This window comes from Odontomachus brunneus, unplaced genomic scaffold, assembly GCF_010583005.1.
Source record: "Odontomachus brunneus isolate Ranch 3 - 2012 unplaced genomic scaffold, Obru_v1 Obru_scaffold_005, whole genome shotgun sequence".
NCBI classification, from domain to species: domain Eukaryota; kingdom Metazoa; phylum Arthropoda; class Insecta; order Hymenoptera; family Formicidae; genus Odontomachus; species Odontomachus brunneus.
The window spans coordinates 979,014-985,855 of record NW_022639455.1 but is presented as its reverse complement, the minus strand read 5'-3'; the positions used below and the strand labels follow the sequence as shown (position 1 = coordinate 985,855).

Genomic DNA, 6,842 nt, shown 5'->3' with positions numbered 1-6,842 from the left:
AAAAAAAAAAAAAATATATATATATATATATATATATATATATATATATATATATATATATTACTAATATATATAATACTTCCTGAATAAATACTTTTTATTTCTCAGAGATGTTTTCTGTCAGTGTATGAAATTTATTATATGATATTATTATACGAAATATATTGAGGCAAATATATTGAGGCACATCATCGTAAATGTAAATGTCGTGTAATCGGGAGGGGGTACACAATAGAAGACATAAGACGCGCATTAATTATCAATTAATAATACATAAAAACAGGAACAATAACGAAGCATAATAAAGAATCGGAGTTCGGTATCTCGGGAATAACGGATTCTCGTGACAATCGCGGTATCTGCGAAGTTTGTGAGAATCATCACTCGTAAAGAGAGAAGGCAGGGTTAATCGTGTTAAGGCGTGATAAATGTACGCATAGTCTCTTATCGCGGCGCCTTCATCGCCGCGAAAGATTCATCTACACGCTTTTCCCGGGGAGCGGAATAGACCACACTTTGTGCACGACTCGTTGAGCCCTATCCGAGGGTATCGAAGCGTATTCGCGTGGACTGAGGCGTATTCGCGCGTACTTCACCAGCGACCGTGTCGCCGAAGATCCGCTCGATGAATTCGCGAGCTCTCACGCCGTGGGAATGGGATTTCTTTCCGTTCCTCCTTCGCGTACGATCTCTCGTTTGCTCCCTTCGTGGATATTCGAGCGAGCGTGAGTCGCGATTTTTCGCCTAGTTGTCGCGGAGTCTCGGGAATTTTTCACCAAACGTTTACACTTGGAGCTAAAGAAAGAGAACGACTCTGTCAGCTCTGTGCGATCGGGTGGCATTAGAAACTGCCACTTTCAGCGACGATTCATATTCCAAGCGGAAACGCGATGAATCAATAAATGTACAAATTGTCGAAGGTTCTTAAATCACTTCGAAAGTATATAATTTACGTTGCCGCGTATATAACTTACATTATCGCGTATCTTTGCAATTATAGTTGAGTAAGGTATGATTATCCATAATTTATATACCCGCACGAAAAGAGATTGAGTTCTGTTGGGCTTTAACGAGCATAAGAATCGATAAGACAGTGGGATAACATATTTTGAAGAAATGGTAATTAAACTCCCACGAGGAAATCTTGAGAACTTCTCATACATCACTGCGATTCTTGTGGACAAAGAAACAATAACAACAACGACGATAGTGACGACAACGACGACGACGATGACGATGCTTGTGTATCCGTGACTCCCGCGTTCTTCTGTATTTCTCCGGGTTAATATACCGTTCTTCCGGATAATTGCTACCTGGATTTGCACGAGTTCACGCGTTTCCTGTGTAGTCCCGCAAGGTTGACTCTCTCACCTGCCACGCTCCTAAAGGGAATGAAGGTCCGTAAGGCGAGTCGTCGCCTCGTGTCGTCGCCTCGTGTCGTCGCCTCGTGTCGCTCATCGATACTCTGACTCGATTCCATCCATCGGACTTTTGATTTCACGCCCGACTCGTCTCTCGAGTCTCGCGCGTCGATTCACGTCGCGAATAATGCGAGACGGCAATTGGACGCATTTGTTATCGTGATTTCGTGCCTCTTAAGATCCTCCGCTTTTTGTATTAATCCTCATTAATTCGTCATCAGCGATATTTGAGCCGAATAAGTCGAATTTAACGCGTCAACATTTCTCGCTTATTGTTTCCGCGCTCGAGTGACTCGAAATTACAAATTATATGCATATGATAAGTGATTAAAAATAGTCCTTGCACATTGAAAGAAAGGATATCCAAGAAATAGCGAATATTTATTCTCAGTGGATATCGATAACGTATTTACTTATATTAATATAAACTATTTTTCAAATAAGAAAATATATACTTTCTTGAAACCTCAAGAGAAAACCTCAAGAGACCTTAGCTTCTCACGCAAACAATTGGTTATGCTGATTAAATAAAAGACTTATATTCAGATAAATATATTATCAGTATCCGCCAAATAAATATTTACTATTTTTTATATATTTTTTCTCAGTATAGTTTTTATCTTGTTCAAAATAGACCATAGAATAATTTTTTATCGGCGGTAATTAAACAGCTTGTAATTCTCACGACGCGCTGCAGTCTCTCAGTTTGCTTCGCATCCTCGATTACTCTTTCTCTCTCCCCTTCCCCTTCATCGCCGATCTCACGCTTTTTCATTACTCTGTACGTCGTTGCCCGTGACTCGGTACGCATTTTCCGCGCGACGCGAGCGGTGAAAAAGGGCGGTGGGAATAATAAAAGTCTCTGTCCGGCGTCGTGTGTACGGCGTCGTTTGTGTTTCGTGGGAAGATCTCACGACTTACCTCCGACCCCGGCGACCTCCGCGTTAGCCGACTTAGTCCACCCACGAGGAGAGCATTCCCGACAAACTCACCTTTTCGTTCCTTCTTTCTCGATAATTAAGCGATGCGCTGCGATCCCGCGAGTCGACCGGAACGACGGTACCTTCGTTCGTGGATAAAGGAGAGAGAAAGAAAGGTTTAGAACGTTATTGACTCTCGTGTTTTCATTGTTTGCGGAAATCCAATATATCCGGCGAACACGTGATATCGTAAAAATAGAACGAAAGAACGTTTCTATGCTGCAAAAAGCACAGAACGATTCCGAACAGTATTTGCAGTCGTTTGATTTCACGATTAATCAAATGCAATATTCACTTTTGGATCAAAGATACATTCCTTTATATCTTGTTTTAGATTAAAATTCCGAAGTGTTTTAAATATTAATGAAACAGTAGAGGCGCGCGTTTCTCGAAGCAAACACGACACGGAAAAGAAAACAATAAAAGCACGCCAATAATTTCGAACGATTGCAAAGCGCCCGTTCCGCCTTGCCCGCGGAATTAAAAATTCACGATCCAATTTACGTTCGGCGATTTATCGCGGCTTAGATAATAGACTCAGGTAGGAACTCGACCGCCTGCCCGAGGCTCCGAATTATCTGCGGGGCAATATGCCTTGAAAATATGGATCGGTTTCTTGCCGAATTATATGCGGGGCTGTATGCCTCGGAAATGTGGACCGTATACTCACGGGATTTCTTTGAATTTCACAATGAGCGATCATAGCGAAAATTGCGCACATGTCGCGAACTTCAAGCAAGGCGGGTGTTGTACTCTCTAAATTACTTTGAGCGAAATTTCACTCAAAAAGACAGTCGGATTACTTGAGTGATTTATTTTAGATAGAGTGAATTTTCCATTCTGAATCGTCGAGTGAATGTTTTCATTCGACATCAAAGAATCTAATATACTTGATCGTCTTGTAGGTGAAGAAATTTGCTCTGAGAGGGTTGACAAGTTCGCGTTCCTACGTTCCTCTTTCAAACTGAACGGCGTCGAGCGGTAGGTCGCGATGTTTTGATTATTAATACGTCGTATATCGCAAGCTGACGCCATTTAATAATGCGCTTCACTGAGGAGGAACATTGGTTGAGCGTTTACTGCCGCCGCAATCCCTACATTCGTCTCTTTCTCTCTTCGGCTACCCTTTCGCGGCGTTATTTAATGGCCTTTAATGGCCGCATTTATACACCTCGCCACCTACTTCTTTTCTCGTTCTTACGTGCCCGGCATTTTATGCGGTGCGATAATGGGGTCAAGTCGTTAATACCCGCACGGTTCACTCGAGAGAGTTGCCCTCCCGAGCCGCCTCCCAGAAAGCGCGAAAACAATCGGGCTCTGCGCCTCGTTTGCGATACATCTCGGTTTTTTTACAACAACGATTGCGTGTTTGAGAACGCCTGATGATATATCTCACGATCGTCTGCTACGCAGATTGCTCTCTAAATCCCTAATATTACTGATAACCTCCTGATCGATTTCATCGTTCGCCCTGATTGCTCAATACTATTAAACACACATTTTGACTAGTTAAAACCCAAACAAGATCTCATCGAGATAAATTACAGTAGCAACAGATCACACCGAGAATTAAGTAAAGACATCTCTTGCTAGTTAAGCTCAGATATCTAGAGGCTTATTTGCATCAACTTCTCTCGCTCAATGATGAAAACCGCCGCAGCTTTACCTCGATTATTTGCCGAGTCGGAATTTTAGTCCCACTTTCGGCCTGAACTTTCTAACATCTGTACATTCTTAAGGATCAGTTTATGTTTAATACACATGGAAACTCAGTCAAGTCCTACTTGGACCCTTTAAATGGCGGGAAACGCACAAAATGCCACTTGTAAGTCCTAAAGAGGACCTCTCGGCATTGAATTGTTCCATAATGTTGAAATTAAGCGTCTGGCGTCGATCTAATTTCTCACCATCGTATTGTTCACGTAAGAATCTATTATGATGTCGATTATTTATTGATAGAATCAAAAGAAGTTGATATTGTAGACTACGAATATCAAAGTAAGCGTCAAATAAGATGCTGAAGTCGAAAGTAGGGTCCAAATTTCGACTCGCGTTCTCGCTGACGACAATCTTCCGGATATTTTTCTGCCGGATTTGCTCCAGGCTCCCGCTGGTGCACAGATCTGGTTGGAATTTCTTGTTGCGTCTCTCATCAAGACTCGACAGTCATGCCATCCGATTATCGTGTCATTAGGCGTGAGGTGTGAACACGGCTAGGCACAAATTTTCGTGATCCACAAAAGGATCCGGATTGTGGATCGCCCGATGTCGTTATTCGGAATGACTCGGCCGTTGCTGCAATCCCCCAATCGACGAAGGTCGTTCCACCGGTCGGAACTGGCTTTGGATAATTGGTCGATTACTTCGGTTATTTAAGCAACTCTTAAAAGACCCCGAGGCAATTTCGTGCGGCGCGCCAATGTGAGCTCGCTCGCGCTTCGGCGAATTTATTTTCTCTTAATTTCCATTGCCCCTCTTTTGTGCGCGGCGAGCCGGCGCTGTAGTTTTCAATTGGCCCAATATATGCGATACAATCGACGCGCCACCGCCGAACGATATTTATCCAATCCTGCTTGATTGAAGATTACGATATGAGCGTATGTGCGTCATGGAGAGAATTCGGCGTGCCACGAACGAGGCTCGAAAGAGCCGTGTGTAGGCGCGAAGATATATCTTCTCGCACTCGTGTTGAACAGATCTGATATTTATCTTTTATTTATTTATTTATTTACGTCGTAATTGCGTTTTTGTGTTGAATTCTAACAAATTGATAGGTTGAGTAAACCAGATCACAGATATGATCGATACACTGAGAAAAAGATACTTGGAAATTTATTTGTGGAATATAAGAGGTTTATTCGCAGTAAAAAAATAAACTTTATTTCACAAAGATAAACTCTGATGAATAAATTCTCAGGTACTTTGTTCCTAGTGTGATGTTTCGTGATCGTTTCATTATTAAGTTAAATTTTGAACTCACTTTTACACGCGAATCAGAAATTTGAAAAAAAAAGATACACCAAAACTGCACTGACAAAATGAAAGCAATTTGGTTATCCCTCAAATTGAGTTCGTTAACTCGATTTGAATTGTTGCAATTGATTCTTTTTTTTATAGTGTAGCACACTTTTCGTTTGCCATTCAGTCGATTGTTCCGAGTATTCAGCGAGCACTGCTGCGCCATTGATTGAGAACCAGCGTCTATTTAATTTGAAAATTTGCTCTCCTTTAAACGTAGAATTTTACGAAATTATTCGCGTAGCAGTTCTTGCAATATACTTTCTCTCTCTCTCTCTCTCTCTCTCTCTCTCTCTCTCTCTTTCTCGTAATTTCCACTTCGATGTTTGCCGGGGCGGACACGACGTTCATTTCGCGTAGGTGGGGCGATCGTGAAACTCTCCTCCGCGGCGCAAGACGAATTCGTCGCGCCTAATTAGACGTAACGAGCGGCTCTTAATACGGCTCCCCATATCCCCAAGCCACGGTGGCTATATATCGCGGTACGACCAGCACTCGGCCGGACTCAACAAATTCCCGCGAAAAGACCGAAGATCAGCTTAACGACGCCACGCGTTAAGTACGGCGTACGCGCCGGATTAATGCAATTATGTCGGTGTAATGCGACGCCGGTGCCACTGACGTCATCGCGACACACGTTCACTCGGCTCTTATTTTTGTACACGACGTACACTCGTTGCCGGATATTCGTGTTCTTTCTGGGAACGCTGACTGAGTTCTCCGGTCTCCCACTTTTTCTCTATCCGCATGCCTCAGATAAATTGCCGTCGCAATTGCAGCGCCTCTCGTTGCACAAGCTATTTTTACGTTCGTCGCGCTTGATCCCCCGGACATCCGCCACTGCGACATCCGGAAAAGTGTCGTCGAACCTGAACTCGAGATCGAACGATGCGAGCCGCGTAAGCTGCACCTCGAATCTACGTATATACGTTTCCATTACGCTGTCTGCTATTAAAACTCTCCGTGGATTGCGATCGCGACTGACTGACTGACTGACTGACTGATTGACTGACTAAACAACTAACTAACTAACTAACTGACTGTCTGACTGACTTATGTGCGGTTTACCGAATTCTACCCGGTAATTGCGCCATCGATTAAGCCACGCGTGATTTATTAATCACTGCTAGCAGCCCATTACCTATCCGAGGTAAGCGATTTAATTTCGCTCTAATTAAAACAGACTGAACGTCGGTACGATGCGCAATTCGCCCACTCGTTTAATGAACGCACGCCGAGACGACGTATAAATATCGGGATAATTAGTTCGTAATTCCGCAACGCGCCGCCGCTCGCGAGATTGTTAGCTGTTCGTGCGGAGAAAGCGGCGAGTGTAAAATTACACGAGATTGCCTCGCGCCGACAATTTCCTCGTGAAAATTCCTCTTTTATTTCTCTCTCTCTCTCTCTCTCTCTTTCTCTC

The 6,842-nt window shown here is 43.3% G+C and overlaps 1 protein-coding gene across 1 annotated transcript in view; it reads left to right on the top strand.

The window, feature by feature from the left end:
* LOC116848058 (fringe glycosyltransferase) overlaps positions 1 to 6,842 on the top strand; it is a 136,085-nt gene that overhangs the window by 3,333 nt on the left and 125,910 nt on the right. The window lies entirely within an intron of this gene.